The sequence below is a fragment of the Pelobates fuscus genome, chromosome 3 (genome assembly GCF_036172605.1).
Source record: "Pelobates fuscus isolate aPelFus1 chromosome 3, aPelFus1.pri, whole genome shotgun sequence".
In the NCBI taxonomy this organism is placed as follows: domain Eukaryota; kingdom Metazoa; phylum Chordata; class Amphibia; order Anura; family Pelobatidae; genus Pelobates; species Pelobates fuscus.
In genome coordinates, this window is record NC_086319.1 from 398,758,557 (window position 1) to 398,784,359 (window position 25,803).

At 37.9% G+C, this 25,803-nt stretch overlaps 20 non-coding genes across 20 annotated transcripts; all 20 read left to right on the forward strand.

Moving 5' to 3' along the window:
- Positions 1 to 1,275: 1,275 nt before the first annotated feature.
- TRNAG-UCC (transfer RNA glycine (anticodon UCC)) lies at positions 1,276 to 1,347 on the forward strand. Its single transcript has one exon. It is a non-coding gene; the product is annotated as a tRNA-Gly (tRNA).
- Positions 1,348 to 3,394: 2,047 nt separating this feature from the next.
- Positions 3,395 to 3,466, forward strand: TRNAG-UCC (transfer RNA glycine (anticodon UCC)). Its single transcript has one exon. It is a non-coding gene; the product is annotated as a tRNA-Gly (tRNA).
- A 457-nt stretch (positions 3,467 to 3,923) lies between these two features.
- Positions 3,924 to 3,995, forward strand: TRNAG-UCC (transfer RNA glycine (anticodon UCC)). The gene has a single exon. It is a non-coding gene; the product is annotated as a tRNA-Gly (tRNA).
- A 456-nt stretch (positions 3,996 to 4,451) lies between these two features.
- Positions 4,452 to 4,523, forward strand: TRNAG-UCC (transfer RNA glycine (anticodon UCC)). Its single transcript has one exon. It is a non-coding gene; the product is annotated as a tRNA-Gly (tRNA).
- A 457-nt stretch (positions 4,524 to 4,980) lies between these two features.
- Positions 4,981 to 5,052, forward strand: TRNAG-UCC (transfer RNA glycine (anticodon UCC)). Its single transcript has one exon. It is a non-coding gene; the product is annotated as a tRNA-Gly (tRNA).
- A 457-nt stretch (positions 5,053 to 5,509) lies between these two features.
- TRNAG-UCC (transfer RNA glycine (anticodon UCC)) lies at positions 5,510 to 5,581 on the forward strand. Its single transcript has one exon. It is a non-coding gene; the product is annotated as a tRNA-Gly (tRNA).
- Positions 5,582 to 6,038: 457 nt separating this feature from the next.
- TRNAG-UCC (transfer RNA glycine (anticodon UCC)) lies at positions 6,039 to 6,110 on the forward strand. The gene has a single exon. It is a non-coding gene; the product is annotated as a tRNA-Gly (tRNA).
- Positions 6,111 to 6,567: 457 nt separating this feature from the next.
- Positions 6,568 to 6,639, forward strand: TRNAG-UCC (transfer RNA glycine (anticodon UCC)). The gene has a single exon. It is a non-coding gene; the product is annotated as a tRNA-Gly (tRNA).
- A 1,252-nt stretch (positions 6,640 to 7,891) lies between these two features.
- On the forward strand, positions 7,892 to 7,963 carry TRNAG-UCC (transfer RNA glycine (anticodon UCC)). The gene has a single exon. It is a non-coding gene; the product is annotated as a tRNA-Gly (tRNA).
- A 616-nt stretch (positions 7,964 to 8,579) lies between these two features.
- On the forward strand, positions 8,580 to 8,651 carry TRNAG-UCC (transfer RNA glycine (anticodon UCC)). The gene has a single exon. It is a non-coding gene; the product is annotated as a tRNA-Gly (tRNA).
- A 723-nt stretch (positions 8,652 to 9,374) lies between these two features.
- On the forward strand, positions 9,375 to 9,446 carry TRNAG-UCC (transfer RNA glycine (anticodon UCC)). Its single transcript has one exon. It is a non-coding gene; the product is annotated as a tRNA-Gly (tRNA).
- Positions 9,447 to 10,698: 1,252 nt separating this feature from the next.
- TRNAG-UCC (transfer RNA glycine (anticodon UCC)) lies at positions 10,699 to 10,770 on the forward strand. The gene has a single exon. It is a non-coding gene; the product is annotated as a tRNA-Gly (tRNA).
- Positions 10,771 to 11,386: 616 nt separating this feature from the next.
- TRNAG-UCC (transfer RNA glycine (anticodon UCC)) lies at positions 11,387 to 11,458 on the forward strand. The gene has a single exon. It is a non-coding gene; the product is annotated as a tRNA-Gly (tRNA).
- A 1,252-nt stretch (positions 11,459 to 12,710) lies between these two features.
- On the forward strand, positions 12,711 to 12,782 carry TRNAG-UCC (transfer RNA glycine (anticodon UCC)). Its single transcript has one exon. It is a non-coding gene; the product is annotated as a tRNA-Gly (tRNA).
- Positions 12,783 to 14,034: 1,252 nt separating this feature from the next.
- TRNAG-UCC (transfer RNA glycine (anticodon UCC)) lies at positions 14,035 to 14,106 on the forward strand. The gene has a single exon. It is a non-coding gene; the product is annotated as a tRNA-Gly (tRNA).
- A 1,328-nt stretch (positions 14,107 to 15,434) lies between these two features.
- Positions 15,435 to 15,506, forward strand: TRNAG-UCC (transfer RNA glycine (anticodon UCC)). The gene has a single exon. It is a non-coding gene; the product is annotated as a tRNA-Gly (tRNA).
- A 3,432-nt stretch (positions 15,507 to 18,938) lies between these two features.
- Positions 18,939 to 19,010, forward strand: TRNAG-UCC (transfer RNA glycine (anticodon UCC)). The gene has a single exon. It is a non-coding gene; the product is annotated as a tRNA-Gly (tRNA).
- A 3,528-nt stretch (positions 19,011 to 22,538) lies between these two features.
- On the forward strand, positions 22,539 to 22,610 carry TRNAG-UCC (transfer RNA glycine (anticodon UCC)). Its single transcript has one exon. It is a non-coding gene; the product is annotated as a tRNA-Gly (tRNA).
- A 2,207-nt stretch (positions 22,611 to 24,817) lies between these two features.
- On the forward strand, positions 24,818 to 24,889 carry TRNAG-UCC (transfer RNA glycine (anticodon UCC)). The gene has a single exon. It is a non-coding gene; the product is annotated as a tRNA-Gly (tRNA).
- Positions 24,890 to 25,612: 723 nt separating this feature from the next.
- Positions 25,613 to 25,684, forward strand: TRNAG-UCC (transfer RNA glycine (anticodon UCC)). The gene has a single exon. It is a non-coding gene; the product is annotated as a tRNA-Gly (tRNA).
- Positions 25,685 to 25,803: the final 119 nt, after the last annotated feature.

Genomic DNA, 25,803 nt, shown 5'->3' on the forward strand with positions numbered 1-25,803 from the left:
ATGACTCTCGGAAATTGTCAATCACTTTGGGTTTTTTGTTTTTGAATTTTTTTTCTTGTACAATAATGGTCATTTTAAGCACGTCTCTCGAAAATCTGAACCGTATCAGTTTGGAAGAACCCAATTTTTGGGAAGTGCCCAAGTCAAGTTAAAATTTCTGCAATAGATTTTTTTTCATCTTATTCCAATAAACAGTGTGCTTGCAAAGTTTGAAACAGCAAAATGTGAACTTAGACTAGGCGAGCGTTCTTGAGAGATCAGGAAGCTTGTCTGAAAATGTGACCATATGGCTCGTGGTGTCGGTAAAACCAAAACGCATCAAGCGTTGGTGGTATAGTGGTGAGCATAGCTGCCTTCCAAGCAGTTGACCTGGGTTCGATTCCCGGCCAACGCAAGAAAATCTGATTTTACGACACTTTAGTCAGCAAATTTTGCGTTCCGATTTAACATTTTCAATGACTGTTACTGCACTTGTTGCTGAATCAACAACATTTTGTGCTGGATCATGCTCTACATAGATCAGATATGAATGACTCTCGGAAATTGTCAATCACTTTGGGTTTTTTGTTTTTGAATTTTTTTTCTTGTACAATAATGGTCATTTTAAGCACGTCTCTCGAAAATCTGAACCGTATCAGTTTGGAAGAACCCAATTTTTGGGAAGTGCCCAAGTCAAGTTAAAATTTCTGCAATAGATTTTTTTTCATCTTATTCCAATAAACAGTGTGCTTGCAAAGTTTGAAACAGCGAAATGTGAACTTAGACTGGATCATGCTCTACATAGATCAGATATGAATGACTCTCGGAAATTGTCAATCACTTTGGGTTTTTTGTTTTTGAATTTTTTTTCTTGTACAATAATGGTCATTTTAAGCACGTCTCTCGAAAATCTGAACCGTATCAGTTTGGAAGAACCCAATTTTTGGGAAGTGCCCAAGTCAAGTTAAAATTTCTGCAATAGATTTTTTTTCATCTTATTCCAATAAACAGTGTGCTTGCAAAGTTTGAAACAGCAAAATGTGAACTTAGACTAGGCGAGCGTTCTTGAGAGATCAGGAAGCTTGTCTGAAAATGTGACCGTATGGCTCGTGGTGTCGGTAAAACTAAAACACATCAATAGATTTTTTTCATCTTATTCCAATAAACAGTGTGCTTGCAAAGTTTGAAACAGCAAAATGTGAACTTAGACTAGGCGAGCGTTCTTGAGAGATCAGGAAGCTTGTCTGAAAATGTGACCGTATGGCTCGTGGTGTCGGTAAAACCAAAATGCATCAAGCGTTGGTGGTATAGTGGTGAGCATAGCTGCCTTCCAAGCAGTTGACCCGGGTTCGATTCCCGGCCAACGCAAGAAAATCTGATCTTACGACACTTTAGTCAGCAAATTTTGCGTTCCGATTTAACATTTTCAATGACTGTTACTGCACTTGTTGCTGAATCAACAACATTTTGTGCTGGATCATGCTCTACATAGATCAGATATGAATGACTCTCGGAAATTGTCAATCACTTTGGGTTTTTTGTTTTTGAATTTTTTTTCTTGTACAATAATGGTCATTTTAAGCACGTCTCTCGAAAATCTGAACCGTATCAGTTTGGAAGAACCCAATTTTTGGGAAGTGCCCAAGTCAAGTTAAAATTTCTGCAATAGATTTTTTTTCATCTTATTCCAATAAACAGTGTGCTTGCAAAGTTTGAAACAGCGAAATGTGAACTTAGACTGGATCATGCTCTACATAGATCAGATATGAATGACTCTCGGAAATTGTCAATCACTTTGGGTTTTTTGTTTTTGAATTTTTTTTCTTGTACAATAATGGTCATTTTAAGCACGTCTCTCGAAAATCTGAACCGTATCAGTTTGGAAGAACCCAATTTTTGGGAAGTGCCCAAGTCAAGTTAAAATTTCTGCAATAGATTTTTTTTCATCTTATTCCAATAAACAGTGTGCTTGCAAAGTTTGAAACAGCAAAATGTGAACTTAGACTAGGCGAGCGTTCTTGAGAGATCAGGAAGCTTGTCTGAAAATGTGACCGTATGGCTCGTGGTGTCGGTAAAACCAAAACGCATCAAGCGTTGGTGGTATAGTTGTGAGCATAGCTGCCTTCCAAGCAGCTGACCCGGGTTCGATTCCCGGCCAACGCAAAAAAATCTGATTTTACGACACTTTTTTCAGCAAATTTTGCGTTCCTATTTAACATTTTCAATGACTGTTACTGCACTTGTTGCTGAATCAACAACATTTTGTGCTGGATCATGCTCTACATAGATCAGATATGAATGACTCTCGGAAATTGTCAATCAATTTGGGTTTTTTGTTTTTGAATTTTTTTTCTTGTACAATAATGGTCATTTTAAGCACGTCTCTCGAAAATCTGAACCGTATCAGTTTGGAAGAACCCAATTTTTGGGAAGTGCCCAAGTCAAGTTAAAATTTCTGCAATAGATTTTTTTTCATCTTATTCCAATAAACAGTGTGCTTGCAAAGTTTGAAACAGCGAAATGTGAACTTAGACTGGATCATGCTCTACATAGATCAGATATGAATGACTCTCGGAAATTGTCAATCACTTTGGGTTTTTTGTTTTTGAATTTTTTTTCTTGTACAATAATGGTCATTTTAAGCACGTCTCTCGAAAATCTGAACCGTATCAGTTTGGAAGAACCCAATTTTTGGGAAGTGCCCAAGTCAAGTTAAAATTTCTGCAATAGATTTTTTTTCATCTTATTCCAATAAACAGTGTGCTTGCAAAGTTTGAAACAGCAAAATGTGAACTTAGACTAGGCGAGCGTTCTTGAGAGATCAGGAAGCTTGTCTGAAAATGTGACAATATGGCTCGTGGTGTCGGTAAAACCAAAACACATCAAGTGTTGGTGGTATAGTGGTGAGCATAGCTGCCTTCCAAGCAGTTGACCCGGGTTCGATTCCCGGCCAACGCAAAAAAATCTGATTTTACGACACTTTATTCAGCAAATTTTGCGTTCCTATTTAACATTTTCAACGATTGTTACTGCACTTGTTGCTGAATCAACAACATTTTGTGCTGGATCATGCTCTACATAGATCAGATATGAATGACTCTCGGAAATTGTCAATCACTTTGGGTTTTTTGTTTTTGAATTTTTTTTCTTGTACAATAATGGTCATTTTAAGCACGTCTCTCGAAAATCTGAACCGTATCAGTTTGGAAGAACCCAATTTTTGGGAAGTGCCCAAGTCAAGTTAAAATTTCTGCAATAGATTTTTTTTCATCTTATTCCAATAAACAGTGTGCTTGCAAAGTTTGAAACAGCAAAATGTGAACTTAGACTAGGCGAGCGTTCTTGAGAGATCAGGAAGCTTGTCTGAAAATGTGACCGTATGGCTCGTGGTGTCGGTAAAACCAAAACACATCAAGCGTTGGTGGTATAGTGGTGAGCATAGCTGCCTTCCAAGCAGTTGACCCGGGTTCGATTCCCGGCCAACGCAAAAAAATCTGATTTTACGACACTTTATTCAGCAAATTTTGCGTTCCTATTTAACATTTTCAACGATTGTTACTGCACTTGTTGCTGAATCAACAACATTTTGTGCTGGATCATGCTCTACATAGATCAGATATGAATGACTCTCGGAAATTGTCAATCACTTTGGGTTTTTTGTTTTTGAATTTTTTTTCTTGTACAATAATGGTCATTTTAAGCACGTCTCTCGAAAATCTGAACCGTATCAGTTTGGAAGAACCCAATTTTTGGGAAGTGCCCAAGTCAAGTTAAAATTTCTGCAATAGATTTTTTTTCATCTTATTCCAATAAACAGTGTGCTTGCAAAGTTTGAAACAGCAAAATGTGAACTTAGACTAGGCGAGCGTTCTTGAGAGATCAGGAAGCTTGTCTGAAAATGTGACCATATTGCTCGTGGTGTCGGTAAAACCAAAACGCATCAAGCGTTGGTGGTATAGTGGTGAGCATAGCTGCCTTCCAAGCAGTTGACCCGGGTTCGATTCCCGGCCAACGCAAAAATTCTGATTTTACGACACTTTAGTCAGCAAATATTGCGTTCCGATTTAACATTTTCAATGACTGTTACTGCACTTGTTGCTGAATCAACAACATTTTGTGCTGGATCATGCTCTACATAGATCAGATATGAATGACTCTCGGAAATTGTCAATCACTTTGGGTTTTTTGTTTTTGAATTTTTTTTCTTGTACAATAATGGTCATTTTAAGCACGTCTCTCGAAAATCTGAACCGTATCAGTTTGGAAGAACCCAATTTTTGGGAAGTGCCCAAGTCAAGTTAAAATTTCTGCAATAGATTTTTTTTCATCTTATTCCAATAAACAGTGTGCTTGCAAAGTTTGAAACAGCAAAATGTGAACTTAGACTAGGCGAGCGTTCTTGAGAGATCAGGAAGCTTGTCTGAAAATGTGACCGTATGGCTCGTGGTGTCGGTAAAACCAAAACGCATCAAGCGTTGGTGGTATAGTGGTGAGCATAGCTGCCTTCCAAGCAGTTGACCCGGGTTCGATTCCCGGCCAACGCAAAAAAATCTGATTTTACGACACTTTATTCAGCAAATTTTGCGTTCCTATTTAACATTTTCAACGACTGTTACTGCACTTGTTGCTGAATCAACAACATTTTGTGCTGGATCATGCTCTACATAGATCAGATATGAATGACTCTCGGAAATTGTCAATCACTTTGGGTTTTTTGTTTTTGAATTTTTTTTCTTGTACAATAATGGTCATTTTAAGCACGTCTCTCGAAAATCTGAACCGTATCAGTTTGGAAAAACCCAATTTTTGGGAAGTGCCCAAGTCAAGTTAAAATTTCTGCAATAGATTTTTTTTCATCTTATTCCAATAAACAGTGTGCTTGCAAAGTTTGAAACAGCGAAATGTGAACTTAGACTAGGCGAGCGTTCTTGAGAGATCAGGAAGCTTGTCTGAAAATGTGACCGTATGGCTCGTGGTGTCGGTAAAACCAAAACACATCAAGCGTTGGTGGTATAGTGGTGAGCATAGCTGCCTTCCAAGCAGTTGACCCGGGTTCGATTCCCGGCCAACGCAAAAAAATCTGATTTTACGACACTTTATTCAGCAAATTTTGCGTTCCTATTTAACATTTTCAACGATTGTTACTGCACTTGTTGCTGAATCAACAACATTTTGTGCTGGATCATGCTCTACATAGATCAGATATGAATGACTCTCGGAAATTGTCAATCACTTTGGGTTTTTTGTTTTTGAATTTTTTTTCTTGTACAATAATGGTCATTTTAAGCACGTCTCTCGAAAATCTGAACCGTATCAGTTTGGAAGAACCCAATTTTTGGGAAGTGCCCAAGTCAAGTTAAAATTTCTGCAATAGATTTTTTTTCATCTTATTCCAATAAACAGTGTGCTTGCAAAGTTTGAAACAGCAAAATGTGAACTTAGACTAGGCGAGCGTTCTTGAGAGATCAGGAAGCTTGTCTGAAAATGTGACCGTATGGCTCGTGGTGTCGGTAAAACCAAAACACATCAAGCGTTGGTGGTATAGTGGTGAGCATAGCTGCCTTCCAAGCAGTTGACCCGGGTTCGATTCCCGGCCAACGCAAAAAAATCTGATTTTACGACACTTTATTCAGCAAATTTTGCGTTCCTATTTAACATTTTCAACGATTGTTACTGCACTTGTTGCTGAATCAACAACATTTTGTGCTGGATCATGCTCTACATAGATCAGATATGAATGACTCTCGGAAATTGTCAATCACTTTGGGTTTTTTGTTTTTGAATTTTTTTTCTTGTACAATAATGGTCATTTTAAGCACGTCTCTCGAAAATCTGAACCGTATCAGTTTGGAAGAACCCAATTTTTGGGAAGTGCCCAAGTCAAGTTAAAATTTCTGCAATAGATTTTTTTTCATCTTATTCCAATAAACAGTGTGCTTGCAAAGTTTGAAACAGCAAAATGTGAACTTAGACTAGGCGAGCGTTCTTGAGAGATCAGGAAGCTTGTCTGAAAATGTGACCGTATGGCTCGTGGTGTCGGTAAAACCAAAACGCATCAAGCGTTGGTGGTATAGTGGTGAGCATAGCTGCCTTCCAAGCAGTTGACCCGGGTTCGATTCCCGGCCAACGCAAAAAAATCTGATTTTACGACACTTTATTCAGCAAATTTTGCGTTCCTATTTAACATTTTCAACGACTGTTACTGCACTTGTTGCTGAATCAACAACATTTTGTGCTGGATCATGCTCTACATAGATCAGATATGAATGACTCTCGGAAATTGTCAATCACTTTGGGTTTTTTGTTTTTGAATTTTTTTTCTTGTACAATAATGGTCATTTTAAGCACGTCTCTCGAAAATCTGAACCGTATCAGTTTGGAAAAACCCAATTTTTGGGAAGTGCCCAAGTCAAGTTAAAATTTCTGCAATAGATTTTTTTTCATCTTATTCCAATAAACAGTGTGCTTGCAAAGTTTGAAACAGCGAAATGTGAACTTAGACTAGGCGAGCGTTCTTGAGAGATCAGGAAGCTTGTCTGAAAATGTGACCGTATGGCTCGTGGTGTCGGTAAAACCAAAACACATCAAGCGTTGGTGGTATAGTGGTGAGCATAGCTGCCTTCCAAGCAGTTGACCCGGGTTCGATTCCCGGCCAACGCAAAAAAATCTGATTTTACGACACTTTATTCAGCAAATTTTGCGTTCCTATTTAACATTTTCAACGATTGTTACTGCACTTGTTGCTGAATCAACAACATTTTGTGCTGGATCATGCTCTACATAGATCAGATATGAATGACTCTCGGAAATTGTCAATCACTTTGGGTTTTTTGTTTTTGAATTTTTTTTCTTGTACAATAATGGTCATTTTAAGCACGTCTCTCGAAAATCTGAACCGTATCAGTTTGGAAGAACCCAATTTTTGGGAAGTGCCCAAGTCAAGTTAAAATTTCTGCAATAGATTTTTTTTCATCTTATTCCAATAAACAGTGTGCTTGCAAAGTTTGAAACAGCAAAATGTGAACTTAGACTAGGCGAGCGTTCTTGAGAGATCAGGAAGCTTGTCTGAAAATGTGACCATATGGCTCGTGGTGTCGGTAAAACCAAAACGCATCAAGAGTTGGTGGTATAGTGGTGAGCATAGCTGCCTTCCAAGCAGTTGACCTGGGTTCGATTCCCGGCCAACGCAAGAAAATCTGATTTTACGACACTTTAGTCAGCAAATTTTGCGTTCCGATTTAACATTTTCAATGACTGTTACTGCACTTGTTGCTGAATCAACAACATTTTGTGCTGGATCATGCTCTACATAGATCAGATATGAATGACTCTCGGAAATTGTCAATCACTTTGGGTTTTTTGTTTTTGAATTTTTTTTCTTGTACAATAATGGTCATTTTAAGCACGTCTCTTGAAAATCTGAACCGTATCAGTTTGGAAGAACCCAATTTTTGGGAAGTGCCCAAGTCAAGTTAAAATTTCTGCAATAGATTTTTTTTCATCTTATTCCAATAAACAGTGTGCTTGCAAAGTTTGAAACAGCGAAATGTGAACTTAGACTGGATCATGCTCTACATAGATCAGATATGAATGACTCTCGGAAATTGTCAATCACTTTGGGTTTTTTGTTTTTGAATTTTTTTTCTTGTACAATAATGGTCATTTTAAGCACGTCTCTCGAAAATCTGAACCGTATCAGTTTGGAAGAACCCAATTTTTGGGAAGTGCCCAAGTCAAGTTAAAATTTCTGCAATAGATTTTTTTTCATCTTATTCCAATAAACAGTGTGCTTGCAAAGTTTGAAACAGCAAAATGTGAACTTAGACTAGGCGAGCGTTCTTGAGAGATCAGGAAGCTTGTCTGAAAATGTGACCGTATGGCTCGTGGTGTCGGTAAAACCAAAACGCATCAAGCGTTGGTGGTATAGTGGTGAGCATAGCTGCCTTCCAAGCAGTTGACCCGGGTTCGATTCCCGGCCAACGCAAAAAAAATCTGATTTTACGACACTTTATTCAGCAAATTTTGCGTTCCTATTTAACATTTTCAACGACTGTTACTGCACTTGTTGCTGAATCAACAACATTTTGTGCTGGATCATGCTCTACATAGATCAGATATGAATGACTCTCGGAAATTGTCAATCACTTTGGGTTTTTTGTTTTTGAATTTTTTTTCTTGTACAATAATGGTCATTTTAAGCACGTCTCTCGAAAATCTGAACCGTATCAGTTTGGAAAAACCCAATTTTTGGGAAGTGCCCAAGTCAAGTTAAAATTTCTGCAATAGATTTTTTTTCATCTTATTCCAATAAACAGTGTGCTTGCAAAGTTTGAAACAGCGAAATGTGAACTTAGACTAGGCGAGCGTTCTTGAGAGATCAGGAAGCTTGTCTGAAAATGTGACCGTATGGCTCGTGGTGTCGGTAAAACTAAAACACATTAATAGATTTTTTTCATCTTATTCCAATAAACAGTGTGCTTGCAAAGTTTGAAACAGCAAAATGTGAACTTAGACTAGGCGAGCGTTCTTGAGAGATCAGGAAGCTTGTCTGAAAATGTGACCGTATGGCTCGTGGTGTCGGTAAAACCAAAACGCATCAAGCGTTGGTGGTATAGTGGTGAGCATAGCTGCCTTCCAAGCAGTTGACCCGGGTTCGATTCCCGGCCAACGCAAAAAAATCTGATTTTACAACACTTTATTCAGCAAATTTTGCGTTCCTATTTAACATTTTCAATGACTGTTACTGCACTTGTTGCTGAATCAACAACATTTTGTGCTGGATCATGCTCTACATAGATCAGATATGAATGACTCTCGGAAATTGTCAATCACTTTGGGTTTTTTGTTTTTGAATTTTTTTTCTTGTACAATAATGGTCATTTTAAGCACGTCTCTCGAAAATCTGAACCGTATCAGTTTGGAAGAACCCAATTTTTGGGAAGTGCCCAAGTCAAGTTAAAATTTCTGCAATAGATTTTTTTTCATCTTATTCCAATAAACAGTGTGCTTGCAAAGTTTGAAACAGCGAAATGTGAACTTAGACTGGATCATGCTCTACATAGATCAGATATGAATGACTCTCGGAAATTGTCAATCACTTTGGGTTTTTTGTTTTTGAATTTTTTTTCTTGCACAATAATGGTCATTTTAAGCACGTCTCTCGAAAATCTGAACCGTATCAGTTTGGAAGAACCCAATTTTTGGGAAGTGCCCAAGTCAAGTTAAAATTTCTGCAATAGATTTTTTTTCATCTTATTCCAATAAACAGTGTGCTTGCAAAGTTTGAAACAGCAAAATGTGAACTTAGACTAGGCGAGCGTTCTTGAGAGATCAGGAAGCTTGTCTGAAAATGTGACCGTATGGCTCGTGGTGTCGGTAAAACCAAAACACATCAAGCGTTGGTGGTATAGTGGTGAGCATAGCTGCCTTCCAAGCAGTTGACCCGGGTTCGATTCCCGGCCAACGCAAAAAAATCTGATTTTACGACACTTTATTCAGCAAATTTTGCGTTCCTATTTAACATTTTCAACGATTGTTACTGCACTTGTTGCTGAATCAACAACATTTTGTGCTGGATCATGCTCTACATAGATCAGATATGAATGACTCTCGGAAATTGTCAATCACTTTGGGTTTTTTGTTTTTGAATTTTTTTTCTTGTACAATAATGGTCATTTTAAGCACGTCTCTCGAAAATCTGAACCGTATCAGTTTGGAAGAACCCAATTTTTGGGAAGTGCCCAAGTCAAGTTAAAATTTCTGCAATAGATTTTTTTTCATCTTATTCCAATAAACAGTGTGCTTGCAAAGTTTGAAACAGCAAAATGTGAACTTAGACTAGGCGAGCGTTCTTGAGAGATCAGGAAGCTTGTCTGAAAATGTGACCATATGGCTCGTGGTGTCGGTAAAACCAAAACGCATCAAGAGTTGGTGGTATAGTGGTGAGCATAGCTGCCTTCCAAGCAGTTGACCTGGGTTCGATTCCCGGCCAACGCAAGAAAATCTGATTTTACGACACTTTAGTCAGCAAATTTTGCGTTCCGATTTAACATTTTCAATGACTGTTACTGCACTTGTTGCTGAATCAACAACATTTTGTGCTGGATCATGCTCTACATAGATCAGATATGAATGACTCTCGGAAATTGTCAATCACTTTGGGTTTTTTGTTTTTGAATTTTTTTTCTTGTACAATAATGGTCATTTTAAGCACGTCTCTTGAAAATCTGAACCGTATCAGTTTGGAAGAACCCAATTTTTGGGAAGTGCCCAAGTCAAGTTAAAATTTCTGCAATAGATTTTTTTTCATCTTATTCCAATAAACAGTGTGCTTGCAAAGTTTGAAACAGCGAAATGTGAACTTAGACTGGATCATGCTCTACATAGATCAGATATGAATGACTCTCGGAAATTGTCAATCACTTTGGGTTTTTTGTTTTTGAATTTTTTTTCTTGTACAATAATGGTCATTTTAAGCACGTCTCTCGAAAATCTGAACCGTATCAGTTTGGAAGAACCCAATTTTTGGGAAGTGCCCAAGTCAAGTTAAAATTTCTGCAATAGATTTTTTTTCATCTTATTCCAATAAACAGTGTGCTTGCAAAGTTTGAAACAGCAAAATGTGAACTTAGACTAGGCGAGCGTTCTTGAGAGATCAGGAAGCTTGTCTGAAAATGTGACCGTATGGCTCGTGGTGTCGGTAAAACCAAAACGCATCAAGCGTTGGTGGTATAGTGGTGAGCATAGCTGCCTTCCAAGCAGTTGACCCGGGTTCGATTCCCGGCCAACGCAAAAAAAATCTGATTTTACGACACTTTATTCAGCAAATTTTGCGTTCCTATTTAACATTTTCAACGACTGTTACTGCACTTGTTGCTGAATCAACAACATTTTGTGCTGGATCATGCTCTACATAGATCAGATATGAATGACTCTCGGAAATTGTCAATCACTTTGGGTTTTTTGTTTTTGAATTTTTTTTCTTGTACAATAATGGTCATTTTAAGCACGTCTCTCGAAAATCTGAACCGTATCAGTTTGGAAAAACCCAATTTTTGGGAAGTGCCCAAGTCAAGTTAAAATTTCTGCAATAGATTTTTTTTCATCTTATTCCAATAAACAGTGTGCTTGCAAAGTTTGAAACAGCGAAATGTGAACTTAGACTAGGCGAGCGTTCTTGAGAGATCAGGAAGCTTGTCTGAAAATGTGACCGTATGGCTCGTGGTGTCGGTAAAACTAAAACACATTAATAGATTTTTTTCATCTTATTCCAATAAACAGTGTGCTTGCAAAGTTTGAAACAGCAAAATGTGAACTTAGACTAGGCGAGCGTTCTTGAGAGATCAGGAAGCTTGTCTGAAAATGTGACCGTATGGCTCGTGGTGTCGGTAAAACCAAAACGCATCAAGCGTTGGTGGTATAGTGGTGAGCATAGCTGCCTTCCAAGCAGTTGACCCGGGTTCGATTCCCGGCCAACGCAAAAAAATCTGATTTTACAACACTTTATTCAGCAAATTTTGCGTTCCTATTTAACATTTTCAATGACTGTTACTGCACTTGTTGCTGAATCAACAACATTTTGTGCTGGATCATGCTCTACATAGATCAGATATGAATGACTCTCGGAAATTGTCAATCACTTTGGGTTTTTTGTTTTTGAATTTTTTTTCTTGTACAATAATGGTCATTTTAAGCACGTCTCTCGAAAATCTGAACCGTATCAGTTTGGAAGAACCCAATTTTTGGGAAGTGCCCAAGTCAAGTTAAAATTTCTGCAATAGATTTTTTTTCATCTTATTCCAATAAACAGTGTGCTTGCAAAGTTTGAAACAGCGAAATGTGAACTTAGACTGGATCATGCTCTACATAGATCAGATATGAATGACTCTCGGAAATTGTCAATCACTTTGGGTTTTTTGTTTTTGAATTTTTTTTCTTGCACAATAATGGTCATTTTAAGCACGTCTCTCGAAAATCTGAACCGTATCAGTTTGGAAGAACCCAATTTTTGGGAAGTGCCCAAGTCAAGTTAAAATTTCTGCAATAGATTTTTTTTCATCTTATTCCAATAAACAGTGTGCTTGCAAAGTTTGAAACAGCAAAATGTGAACTTAGACTAGGCGAGCGTTCTTGAGAGATCAGGAAGCTTGTCTGAAAATGTGACCATATGGCTCGTGGTGTCGGTAAAACCAAAACGCATCAAGAGTTGGTGGTATAGTGGTGAGCATAGCTGCCTTCCAAGCAGTTGACCCGGGTTCGATTCCCGGCCAACGCAAAAAAATCTGATTTTACGACACTTTATTCAGCAAATTTTGCGTTCCTATTTAACATTTTCAATGACTGTTACTGCACTTGTTGCTGAATCAACAACATTTTGTGCTGGATCATGCTCTACATAGATCAGATATGAATGACTCTCGGAAATTGTCAATCACTTTGGGTTTTTTGTTTTTGAATTTTTTTTCTTGTACAATAATGGTCATTTTAAGCACGTCTCTCGAAAATCTGAACCGTATCAGTTTGGAAGAACCCAATTTTTGGGAAGTGCCCAAGTCAAGTTAAAATTTCTGCAATAGATTTTTTTTCATCTTATTCCAATAAACAGTGTGCTTGCAAAGTTTGAAACAGCAAAATGTGAACTTAGACTAGGCGAGCGTTCTTGAGAGATCAGGAAGCTTGTCTGAAAATGTGACCGTATGGCTCATGGTGTCGGTAGAACCAAAACACGTCAAGCGTTGGTGGTATAGTGGTGAGCATAGCTGCCTTCCAAGCAGTTGACCCGGGTTCGATTCCCGGCCAACGCAAAAAAATCTGATTTTACGACACTTTATTCAGCAAATTTTGCGTTCCTATTTAACATTTTCAACGACTGTTACTGCACTTGTTGCTGAATCAACAACATTTTGTGCTGGATCATGCTCTACATAGATCAGATATGAATGACTCTCGGAAATTGTCAATCACTTTGGGTTTTTTGTTTTTGAATTTTTTTTCTTGTACAATAATGGTCATTTTAAGCACGTCTCTCGAAAATCTGAACCGTATCAGTTTGGAAGAACCCAATTTTTGGGAAGTGCCCAAGTCAAGTTAAAATTTCTGCAATAGATTTTTTTTCATCTTATTCCAATAAACAGTGTGCTTGCAAAGTTTGAAACAGCGAAATGTGAACTTAGACTGGATCATGCTCTACATAGATCAGATATGAATGACTCTCGGAAATTGTCAATCACTTTGGGTTTTTTGTTTTTGAATTTTTTTTCTTGCACAATAATGGTCATTTTAAGCACGTCTCTCGAAAATCTGAACCGTATCAGTTTGGAAGAACCCAATTTTTGGGAAGTGCCCAAGTCAAGTTAAAATTTCTGCAATAGATTTTTTTTCATCTTATTCCAATAAACAGTGTGCTTGCAAAGTTTGAAACAGCAAAATGTGAACTTAGACTAGGCGAGCGTTCTTGAGAGATCAGGAAGCTTGTCTGAAAATGTGACCATATGGCTCGTGGTGTCGGTAAAACCAAAATGCATCAAGAGTTGGTGGTATAGTGGTGAGCATAGCTGCCTTCCAAGCAGTTGACCCGGGTTCGATTCCCGGCCAACGCAAAAAAATCTGATTTTACGACACTTTATTCAGCAAATTTTGCGTTCCTATTTAACATTTTCAATGACTGTTACTGCACTTGTTGCTGAATCAACAACATTTTGTGCTGGATCATGCTCTACATAGATCAGATATGAATGACTCTCGGAAATTGTCAATCACTTTGGGTTTTTTGTTTTTGAATTTTTTTTCTTGTACAATAATGGTCATTTTAAGCACGTCTCTCGAAAATCTGAACCGTATCAGTTTGGAAGAACCCAATTTTTGGGAAGTGCCCAAGTCAAGTTAAAATTTCTGCAATAGATTTTTTTTCATCTTATTCCAATAAACAGTGTGCTTGCAAAGTTTGAAACAGCAAAATGTGAACTTAGACTAGGCGAGCGTTCTTGAGAGATCAGGAAGCTTGTCTGAAAATGTGACCGTATGGCTCATGGTGTCGGTAGAACCAAAACACGTCAAGCGTTGGTGGTATAGTGGTGAGCATAGCTGCCTTCCAAGCAGTTGACCCGGGTTCGATTCCCGGCCAACGCAAAAAAATCTGATTTTACGACACTTTATTCAGCAAATTTTGCGTTCCTATTTAACATTTTCAACGACTGTTACTGCACTTGTTGCTGAATCAACAACATTTTGTGCTGGATCATGCTCTACATAGATCAGATATGAATGACTCTCGGAAATTGTCAATCACTTTGGGTTTTTTGTTTTTGAATTTTTTTTCTTGTACAATAATGGTCATTTTAAGCACGTCTCTCGAAAATCTGAACCGTATCAGTTTGGAAGAACCCAATTTTTGGGAAGTGCCCAAGTCAAGTTAAAATTTCTGCAATAGATTTTTTTTCATCTTATTCAAATAAACAGTGTGCTTGCAAAGTTTGAAACAGCAAAATGTGAACTTAGACTAGGCGAGCGTTCTTGAGAGATCAGGAAGCTTGTCTGAAAATGTGACCGTATGGCTCGTGGTGTCGCTAAAACCAAAACGCATCAAGCGTTGGTGGTATAGTGGTGAGCATAGCTGCCTTCCAAGCAGTTGACCTGGGTTCGATTCCCGGCCAACGCAAGAAAATCTGATTTTACGACACTTTAGTCAGCAAATTTTGCGTTCCGATTTAACATTTTCAATGACTGTTACTGCACTTGTTGCTGAATCAACAACATTTTGTGCTGGATCATGCTCTACATAGATCAGATATGAATGACTCTCGGAAATTGTCAATCACTTTGGGTTTTTTGTTTTTGAATTTTTTTTCTTGTACAATAATGGTCATTTTAACCCCTTAAGGACCAAACTTCTGAAATAAAAGGGAGTCATGACGTGTCACACACGTCATGTGTCCTTAAGGGGTTAAGCACGTCTCTCGAAAATCTGAACCGTATCAGTTTGGAAGAACCCAATTTTTGGGAAGTGCCCAAGTCAAGTTAAAATTTCTGCAATAGATTTTTTTTCATCTTATTCCAATAAACAGTGTGCTTGCAAAGTTTAAAACAGCGAAATGTGAACTTAGACTGGATCATGCTCTACATAGATCAGATATGAATGACTCTCGGAAATTGTCAATCACTTTGGGTTTTTTGTTTTTGAATTTTTTTTCTTGTACAATAATGGTCATTTTAAGCACGTCTCTCGAAAATCTGAACCGTATCAGTTTGGAAGAACCCAATTTTTGGGAAGTGCCCAAGTCAAGTTAAAATTTCTGCAATAGATTTTTTTTCATCTTATTCCAATAAACAGTGTGCTTGCAAAGTTTGAAACAGCAAAATGTGAACTTAGACTAGGCGAGCGTTCTTGAGAGATCAGGAAGCTTGTCTGAAAATGTGACCGTATGGCTCGTGGTGTCGGTAAAACCAAAACGCATCAAGCGTTGGTGGTATAGTGGTGAGCATAGCTGCCTTCCAAGCAGTTGACCCGGGTTCGATTCCCGGCCAACGCAAAAAAATCTGATTTTACGACACTTTATTCAGCAAATTTTGCGTTCCTATTTAACATTTTCAACGACTGTTACTGCACTTGTTGCTGAATCAACAACATTTTGTGCTGGATCATGCTCTACATAGATCAGATATGAATGACTCTCGGAAATTGTCAATCACTTTGGGTTTTTTGTTTTTGAATTTTTTTTCTTGTACAATAATGGTCATTTTAAGCACGTCTCTCGAAAATCTGAACCGTATCAGTTTGGAAGAACCCAATTTTTGGGAAGTGCCCAAGTCAAGTTAAAATTTCTGCAATAGATTTTTTTTCATCTTATTCCAATAAACAGTGTGCTTGCAAAGTTTGAAACAGCGAAATGTGAACTTAGACTAGGCGAGCAAATTTTGCGTTCCTATTTAACATTTTCAATGACTGTTACTGCACTTGTTGCTGAATAAACAACATTTTGTGCTGGATCATGCTCTACATAGATCAGATATGAATGACTCTCGGAAATTGTCAATCACTTTGGGTTTTTTGTTTTTGAATTTTTTTTCTTGTACAATAATGGTCATTTTAAGCACGTCTCTCGAAAATCTGAACCGTATCAGTTTGGAAGAACCCAATTTTTGGGAAGTGCCCAAGTCAAGTTAAAATTTCTGCAATAGATTTTTTTTCATCTTATTCCAATAAACAGTGTGCTTGCAAAGTTTGAAACAGCGAAATGTGAACTTAGACTGGATCATGCTCTACATAGATCAGATATGAATGACTCTCGGAAATTGTCAATCACTTTGGGTTTTTTGTTTTTGAATTTTTTTTCTTGTACAATAATGGTCATTTTAAGCACGTCTCTCGAAAATCTGAACCGTATCAGTTTGGAAGAACCCAATTTTTGGGAAGTGCCCAAGTCAAGTTAAAATTTCTGCAATAGATTTTTTTTCATCTTATTCAAATAAACAGTGTGCTTGCAAAGTTTGAAACAGCAAAATGTGAATATAGACTAGGCGAGCGTTCTTGAGAGATCAGGAAGCTTGTCTGAAAATGTGACCGTATGGCTCGTGGTGTTGCTAAAACCAAAACGCATCAAGCGTTGGTGGTATAGTGGTGAGCATAGCTGCCTTCCAAGCAGTTGACCCGGGAAGTGCCCAAGTCAAGTTAAAATTTCTGCAATAGATTTTTTTTCATCTTATTTCAATAAACAGTGTGCTTGCAAAGTTTGAAACAGCAAAATGTGAACTTAGACTAGGCGAGCGTTCTTGAGAGATCAGGAAGCTTGTCTGAAAATGTGACCGTACGGCTCATGGTGTCGGTAGAACCAAAACACATCAAGCATTGGTGGTATAGTGGTGAGCATAGCTGCCTTCCAAGCAGTTGACCCGGGTTCGATTCCCTGCCAACGCAAAAAAATCTGATTTTACGACACTTTATTCAGCAAATTTTGCGTTCCTATTTAACATTTTCAACGACTGTTACTGCACTTGTTGCTGAATCAACAACATTTTGTGCTGGATCATGCTCTACATAGATCAGATATGAATGAATCTCGGAAATTGTCAATCACTTTGGGTTTTTTGTTTTTGAATTTTTTTTCTTGTACAATAATGGTCATTTTAAGCACGTCTCTCGAAAATCTGAACCGTATCAGTTTGGAAGAACCCAATTTTTGGGAAGTGCCCAAGTCAAGTTAAAATTTCTGCAATAGATTTTTTTTCATCTTATTCCAATAAACAGTGTGCTTGAAAAGTTTGAAACAGCAAAATGTGAACTTAGACTAGGCGAGCGTTCTTGAGAGATCAGGAAGCTTGTCTGAAAATGTGACCATATGGCTCGTGGTGTCGGTAAAACCGAAACACATCAAGCGTTGGTGTTATAGTGGTGAGCATAGCTGCCTTCCAAGCAGTTGACCTGGGTTCGATTCCCGGCCAACGCAAGAAAATCTGATTTTACGACGCTTTAGTCAGCAAATTTTGCGTTCCGATTTAACATTTTCAATGACTGTTACTGCACTTGTTGCTGAATCAACAACATTTTGTGCTGGATCATGCTCTACATAGATCAGATATGAATGACTCTCGGAAATTGTCAATCACTTTGGGTTTTTTGTTTTTGAATTTTTTTTCTTGTACAATAATGGTCATTTTAAGCACGTCTCTCGAAAATCTGAACCGTATCAGTTTGGAAGAACCCAATTTTTGGGAAGTGCCCAAGTCAAGTTAAAATTTCTGCAATAGATTTTTTTTCATCTTATTCCAATAAACAGTGTGCTTGCAAAGTTTGAAACAGCGAAATGTGAACTTAGACTGGATCATGCTCTACATAGATCAGATATGAATGACTCTCGGAAATTGTCAATCACTTTGGGTTTTTTGTTTTTGAATTTTTTTTCTTGTACAATAATGGTCATTTTAAGCACGTCTCTCGAAAATCTGAACCGTATCAGTTTGGAAGAACCCAATTTTTGGGAAGTGCCCAAGTCAAGTTAAAATTTCTGCAATAGATTTTTTTTCATCTTATTCCAATAAACAGTGTGCTTGCAAAGTTTGATACAGCAAAATGTGAACTTAGACTAGGCGAGCGTTCTTGAGAGATCAGGAAGCTTGTCTGAAAATGTGACCGTATGGCTCGTGGTGTCGGTAAAACCAAAACGCATCAAGCGTTGGTGGTATAGTGGTGAGCATAGCTGCCTTCCAAGCAGTTGACCCGGGTTCGATTCCTGGCCAACGCAAAAAAATTTGATTTTACGACACTTTATTCAGCAAATTTTGCGTCCCTATTTAACATTTTCAACGACTGTTACTGCACTTGTTGCTGAATCAACAACATTTTGTGCTGGATCATGCTCTACATAGATCAGATATGAATGACTCTCGGAAATTGTCAATCACTTTGGGTTTTTTGTTTTTGAATTTTTTTTCTTGTACAATAATGGTCATTTTAAGCACGTCTCTCGAAAATCTGAACCGTATCAGTTTGGAAGAACCCAATTTTTGGGAAGTGCCCAAGTCAAGTTAAAATTTCTGCAATAGATTTTTTTTCATCTTATTCCAATAAACAGTGTGCTTGCAAAGTTTGAAACAGCGAAATGTGAACTTAGACTGGATCATGCTCTACATAGATCAGATATGAATGACTCTCGGAAATTGTCAATCACTTTGGGTTTTTTGTTTTTGAATTTTTTTTCTTGTACAATAATGGTCATTTTAAGCACGTCTCTCGAAAATCTGAACCGTATCAGTTTGGAAGAACCCAATTTTTGGGAAGTGCCCAAGTCAAGTTAAAATTTCTGCAATAGATTTTTTTTCATCTTATTCCAATAAACAGTGTGCTTGCAAAGTTTGAAACAGCAAAATGTGAACTTAGACTAGGCGAGCGTTCTTGAGAGATCAGGAAGCTTGTCTGAAAATGTGACCGTATGGCTCGTGGTGTCGGTAAAACCAAAACACATCAAGCGTTGGTGGTATAGTGGTGAGCATAGCTGCCTTCCAAGCAGTTGACCCGGGTTCGATTCCCGGCCAACGCAAAAAAATCTGATTTTACGACGCTTTATTCAGCAAATTTTGCGTTCCTATTTAACATTTTCAACGACTGTTACTGCACTTGTTGCTGAATCAACAACATTTTGTGCTGGATCATGCTCTACATAGATCAGATATGAATGACTCTCGGAAATTGTCAATCACTTTGGGTTTTTTGTTTTTGAATTTTTTTTCTTGTACAATAATGGTCATTTTAAGCACGTCTCTCGAAAATCTGAACCGTATCAGTTTGGAAGAACCCAATTTTTGGGAAGTGCCCAAGTCAAGTTAAAATTTCTGCAATAGATTTTTTTTCATCTTATTCCAATAAACAGTGTGCTTGCAAAGTTTGAAACAGCAAAATGTGAACTTAGACTAGGCGAGCGTTCTTGAGAGATCAGGAAGCTTGTCTGAAAATGTGACCGTATGGCTCGTGGTGTCGGTAAAACCAAAACGCATCAAGCGTTGGTGGTATAGTGGTGAGCATAGCTGCCTTCCAAGCAGTTGACCTGGGTTCGATTCCCGGCCAACGCAAAAAAATCTGATTTTACGACACTTTATTCAGCAAATTTTGCGTTCCTATTTAACATTTTCAACGACTGTTACTGCACTTGTTGCTGAATCAACAACATTTTGTGCTGGATCATGCTCTACATAGATCAGATATGAATGACTCTCGGAAATTGTCAATCACTTTGGGTTTTTTGTTTTTGAATTTTTTTTCTTGTACAATAATGGTCATTTTAAGCACGTCTCTCGAAAATCTGAACCGTATCAGTTTGGAAGAACCCAATTTTTGGGAAGTGCCCAAGTCAAGTTAAAATTTCTGCAATAGATTTTTTTTCATCTTATTCCAATAAACAGTGTGCTTGCAAAGTTTGAAACAGCAAAATGTGAACTTAGACTAGGCGAGCGTTCTTGAGAGATCAGGAAGCTTGTCTGAAAATGTGACCGTATGGCTCGTGGTGTCGGTAAAACCAAAACGCATCAAGCGTTGGTGGTATAGTGGTGTGCATAGCTGCCTTCCAAGCAGTTGACCCGGGTTCGATTCCCGGCCAACGCAAAAAAATCTGATTTTACGACACTTTATTCAACAAATTTTGCGTTCCTATTTAACATTTTCAACGACTGTTACTGCACTTGTTGCTGAATCAACAACATTTTGTGCTGGATCATGCTCTACATAGATCAGATATGAATGACTCTCGGAAATTGTCAATCACTTTGGGTTTTTTGTTTTTGAATTTTTTTTCTTGTACAATAATGGTCATTTTAAGCACGTCTCTCGAAAATCTGAACCGTATCAGTTTGGAAGAACCCAATTTTTGGGAAGTGCCCAAGTCAAGTTAAAATTTCTGCAATACATTTTTTTTCATCTTATTCCAATAAACAGTGTGCTTGCAAAGTTTGAAACAGCAAAATGTGAACTTAGACTAGGCGAGCGTTCTTGAGAGATCAGGAAGCTTGTCTGAAAATGTGACCATATGGCTCGTGGTGTCGGTAAAACCAAAACGCATCAAGCGTTGGTGGTATAGTGGTGAGCATAGCTGCCTTCCAAGCAGTTGACCCGGGTTCGATTCCCGGCCAATGCAAGAAAATCTGATTTTACGACACTTTAGTCAGCAAATTTTGCGTTCCGATTTAACATTTTCAATGACTGTTACTGCACTTGTTGCTGAATCAACAACATTTTGTGCTGGATCATGCTCTACATAGATCAGATATGAATGACTCTCGGAAATTGTCAATCAATTTGGGTTTTTTGTTTTTGAATTTTTTTTCTTGTACAATAATGGTCATTTTAAGCACGTCTCTCGAAAATCTGAACCGTATCAGTTTGGAAGAACCCAATTTTTGGGAAGTGCCCAAGTCAAGTTAAAATTTCTGCAATACATTTTTTTTCATCTTATTCCAATAAACAGTGTGCTTGCAAAGTTTGAAACAGCGAAATGTGAACTTAGACTGGATCATGCTCTACATAGATCAGATATGAATGACTCTCGGAAATTGTCAATCACTTTGGGTTTTTTGTTTTTGAATTGTTTTTCTTGTACAATAATGGTCATTTTAAGCACGTCTCTCGAAAATCTGAACCGTATCAGTTTGGAAGAACCCAATTTTTGGGAAGTGCCCAAGTCAAGTTAAAATTTCTGCAATAGATTTTTTTTTTCATCTTATTCCAATAAACAGTGTGCTTGCAAAGTTTGAAACAGCAAAATGTGAACTTAGACTAGGCGAGCATTCTTGAGAGATCAGGAAGCTTGTCTGAAAATGTGACCGTATGGCTCGTGGTGTCGGTAAAACCAAAACGCATCAAGCGTTGGTGGTATAGTGGTGAGCATAGCTGCCTTCCAAGCAGTTGACCTGGGTTCGATTCCCGGCCAACGCAAAAAAATCTGATTTTACGACACTTTATTCAGCAAATTTTGCGTTCCTATTTAACATTTTCAACGACTGTTACTGCACTTGTTGCTGAATCAACAACATTTTGTGCTGGATCATGCTCTACATAGATCAGATATGAATGACTCTCGGAAATTGTCAATCATTTTGGGTTTTTTGTTTTTAAATTTTTTTTCTTGTACAATAATGGTCATTTTAAGCACGTCTCTCGAAAATCTTAACCGTATCAGTTTGGAAGAACCCAATTTTTGGGAAGTGCCCAAGTCAAGTTAAAATTTCTGCAATAGATTTTTTTTCATCTTATTCCAATAAACAGTGTGCTTGCAAAGTTTGAAACAGCAAAATGTGAACTTAGACTAGGCGAGCGTTCTTGAGAGATCAGGAAGCTTGTCTGAAAATGTGACCATATGGCTCGTGGTGTCGGTAAAACCAAAACGCATCAAGTGTTGGTGGTATAGTGGTGAGCATAGCTGCCTTCCAAGCAGTTGACCCGGGTTCGATTCCCGGCCAACGCAAGAAAATCTGATTTTACGACACTTTAGTCAGCAAATTTTGCGTTCCGATTTAACATTTTCAATGACTGTTACTGCACTTGTTGCTGAATCAACAACATTTTGTGTTGGATCATGCTCTACATAGATCAGATATGAATGACTCTCGGAAATTGTCAATCACTTTGGGTTTTTTGTTTTTGAATTTTTTTTCTTGTACAATAATGGTCATTTTAAGCACGTCTCTCGAAAATCTGAACCGTATCAGTTTGGAAGAACCCAATTTTTGGGAAGTGCCCAAGTCAAGTTAAAATTTCTGCAATACATTTTTTTTCATCTTATTCCAATAAACAGTGTGCTTGCAAAGTTTGAAACAGCGAAATGTGAACTTAGACTAGGCGAGCGTTCTTGAGAGATCAGGAAGCTTGTCTGAAAATGTGACCGTATGGCTCGTGGTGTCGGTAAAACTAAAACACATCAATAGATTTTTTTCATCTTATTCCAATAAACAGTGTGCTTGCAAAGTTTGAAACAGCAAAATGTGAACTTAGACTAGGCGAGCGTTCTTGAGAGATCAGGAAGCTTGTCTGAAAATGTGACCGTATGGCTCGTGGTGTCGGTAAAACCAAAACGCATCAAGCGTTGGTGGTATAGTGGTGAGCATAGCTGCCTTCCAAGCAGTTGACCCGGGTTCGATTCCCGGCCAACGCAAGAAAATCTGATTTTACGACACTTTATTCAGCAAATTTTGCGTTCCTATTTAACATTTTCAATGACTGTTACTGCACTTGTTGCTGAATAAACAACATTTTGTGCTGGATCATGCTCTACATAGATCAGATATGAATGACTCTCGGAAATTGTCAATCACTTTGGGTTTTTTGTTTTTGAATTTTTTTTCTTGTACAATAATGGTCATTTTAAGCACGTCTCTCGAAAATCTGAACCGTATCAGTTTGGAAGAACCCAATTTTTGGGAAGTGCCCAAGTCAAGTTAAAATTTCTGCAATAGATTTTTTTTCATCTTATTCCAATAAACAGTGTGCTTGGAAAGTTTGAAACAGCGAAATGTGAACTTAGACTGGATCATGTTCTACATAGATCAGATATGAATGACTCTCGGAAATTGTCAATCACTTTGAGTTTTTTGTTTTTGAATTTTTTTTCTTGTACAATAATGGTCATTTTAAGCACGTCTCTCGAAAATCTGAACCGTATCAGTTTGGAAGAACCCAATTTTTGGGAAGTGCCCAAGTCAAGTTAAAATTTCTGCAATAGATTTTTTTTCATCTTATTCCAATAAACAGTATGCTTGCAAAGTTTGAAACAGCAAAATGTGAACTTAGACTAGGCGAGCGTTCTTGAGAGATCAGGAAGCTTGTCTGAAAATGTGACCATATGGCTCGTGGTGTCGGTAAAACCAAAACACATCAAGCGTTGGTGGTATAGTGGTGAGCATAGCTGCCTTCCAAGCAGTTGACCTGGGTTCGATTCCCGGCCAACGCAAGAAAATCTGATTTTACGACACTTTAGTCAGCAAATTTTGCGTTCCGATTTAACATTTTCAATGACTGTTACTGCACTTGTTGCTGAATCAACAACATTTTGTGCTGGATCATGCTCTACATAGATCAGATATGAATGACTCTCGGAAATTGTCAATCAATTTGGGTTTTTTGTTTTTGAATTTTTTTTCTTGTACAATAATGGTCATTTTAAGCACGTCTCTCGAAAATCTGAACCGTATCAGTTTGGAAGAACCCAATTTTTGGGAAGTGCCCAAGTCAAGTTAAAATTTCTGCAATACATTTTTTTTCATCTTATTCCAATAAACAGTGTGCTTGCAAAGTTTGAAACAGCGAAATGTGAACTTAGACTGGATCATGCTCTACATAGATCAGATATGAATGACTCTCGGAAATTGTCAATCACTTTGGGTTTTTTGTTTTTGAATTGTTTTTCTTGTACAATAATGGTCATTTTAAGCACGTCTCTCGAAAATCTGAACCGTATCAGTTTGGAAGAACCCAATTTTTGGGAAGTGCCCAAGTCAAGTTAAAATTTCTGCAATAGATTTTTTTTTTCATCTTATTCCAATAAACAGTGTGCTTGCAAAGTTTGAAACAGCAAAATGTGAACTTAGACTAGGCGAGCGTTCTTGAGAGATCAGGAAGCTTGTCTGAAAATGTGACCGTATGGCTCGTGGTGTCGGTAAAACCAAAACGCATCAAGTGTTGGTGGTATAGTGGTGAGCATAGCTGCCTTCCAAGCAGTTGACCCGGGTTCGATTCCCGGCCAACGCAAGAAAATCTGATTTTACGACACTTTAGTCAGCAAATTTTGCGTTCCGATTTAACATTTTCAATGACTGTTACTGCACTTGTTGCTGAATCAACAACATTTTGTGCTGGATCATGCTCTACATAGATCAGATATGAATGACTCTCGGAAATTGTCAATCACTTTGGGTTTTTTGTTTTTGAATTTTTTTTCTTGTACAATAATGGTCATTTTAAGCACGTCTCTCGAAAATCTGAACCGTATCAGTTTGGAAGAACCCAATTTTTGGGAAGTGCCCAAGTCAAGTTAAAATTTCTGCAATAGATTTTTTTTCATCTTATTCCAATAAACAGTGTGCTTGCAAAGTTTGAAACAGCGAAATGTGAACTTAGACTAGGCGAGCGTTCTTGAGAGATCAGGAAGCTTGTCTGAAAATGTGACCGTATGGCTCGTGGTGTCGGTAAAACTAAAACACATCAATAGATTTTTTTCATCTTATTCCAATAAACAGTGTGCTTGCAAAGTTTGAAACAGCAAAATGTGAACTTAGACTAGGCGAGCGTTCTTGAGAGATCAGGAAGCTTGTCTGAAAATGTGACCGTATGGCTCGTGGTGTCGGTAAAACCAAAACGCATCAAGCGTTGGTGGTATAGTGGTGAGCATAGCTGCCTTCCAAGCAGTTGACCCGGGTTCGATTCCCGGCCAACGCAAGAAAATCTGATTTTACGACACTTTATTCAGCAAATTTTGCGTTCCTATTTAACATTTTCAATGACTGTTACTGCACTTGTTGCTGAATAAACAACATTTTGTGCTGGATCATGCTCTACATAGATCAGATATGAATGACTCTCGGAAATTGTCAATCACTTTGGGTTTTTTGTTTTTGAAATTTTTTTCTTGTACAATAATGGTCATTTTAAGCACGTCTCTCGAAAATCTGAACCGTATCAGTTTGGAAGAACCCAATTTTTGGGAAGTGCCCAAGTCAAGTTAAAATTTCTGCAATAGATTTTTTTTCATCTTATTCCAATAAACAGTGTGCTTGGAAAGTTTGAAACAGCGAAATGTGAACTTAGACTGGATCATGTTCTACATAGATCAGATATGAATGACTCTCGGAAATTGTCAATCACTTTGAGTTTTTTGTTTTTGAATTTTTTTTCTTGTACAATAATGGTCATTTTAAGCACGTCTCTCGAAAATCTGAACCGTATCAGTTTGGAAGAACCCAATTTTTGGGAAGTGCCCAAGTCAAGTTAAAATTTCTGCAATAGATTTTTTTTCATCTTATTCCAATAAACAGTATGCTTGCAAAGTTTGAAACAGCAAAATGTGAACTTAGACTAGGCGAGCGTTCTTGAGAGATCAGGAAGCTTGTCTGAAAATGTGACCATATGGCTCGTGGTGTCGGTAAAACCAAAACACATCAAGCGTTGGTGGTATAGTGGTGAGCATAGCTGCCTTCCAAGCAGTTGACCCGGGTTCGATTCCCGGCCAACGCAAGAAAATCTGATTTTACGACACTTTAGTCAGCAAATTTTGCGTTCCGATTTAACATTTTCAATGACTGTTACTGCACTTGTTGCTGAATCAACAACATTTTGTGTTGGATCATGCTCTA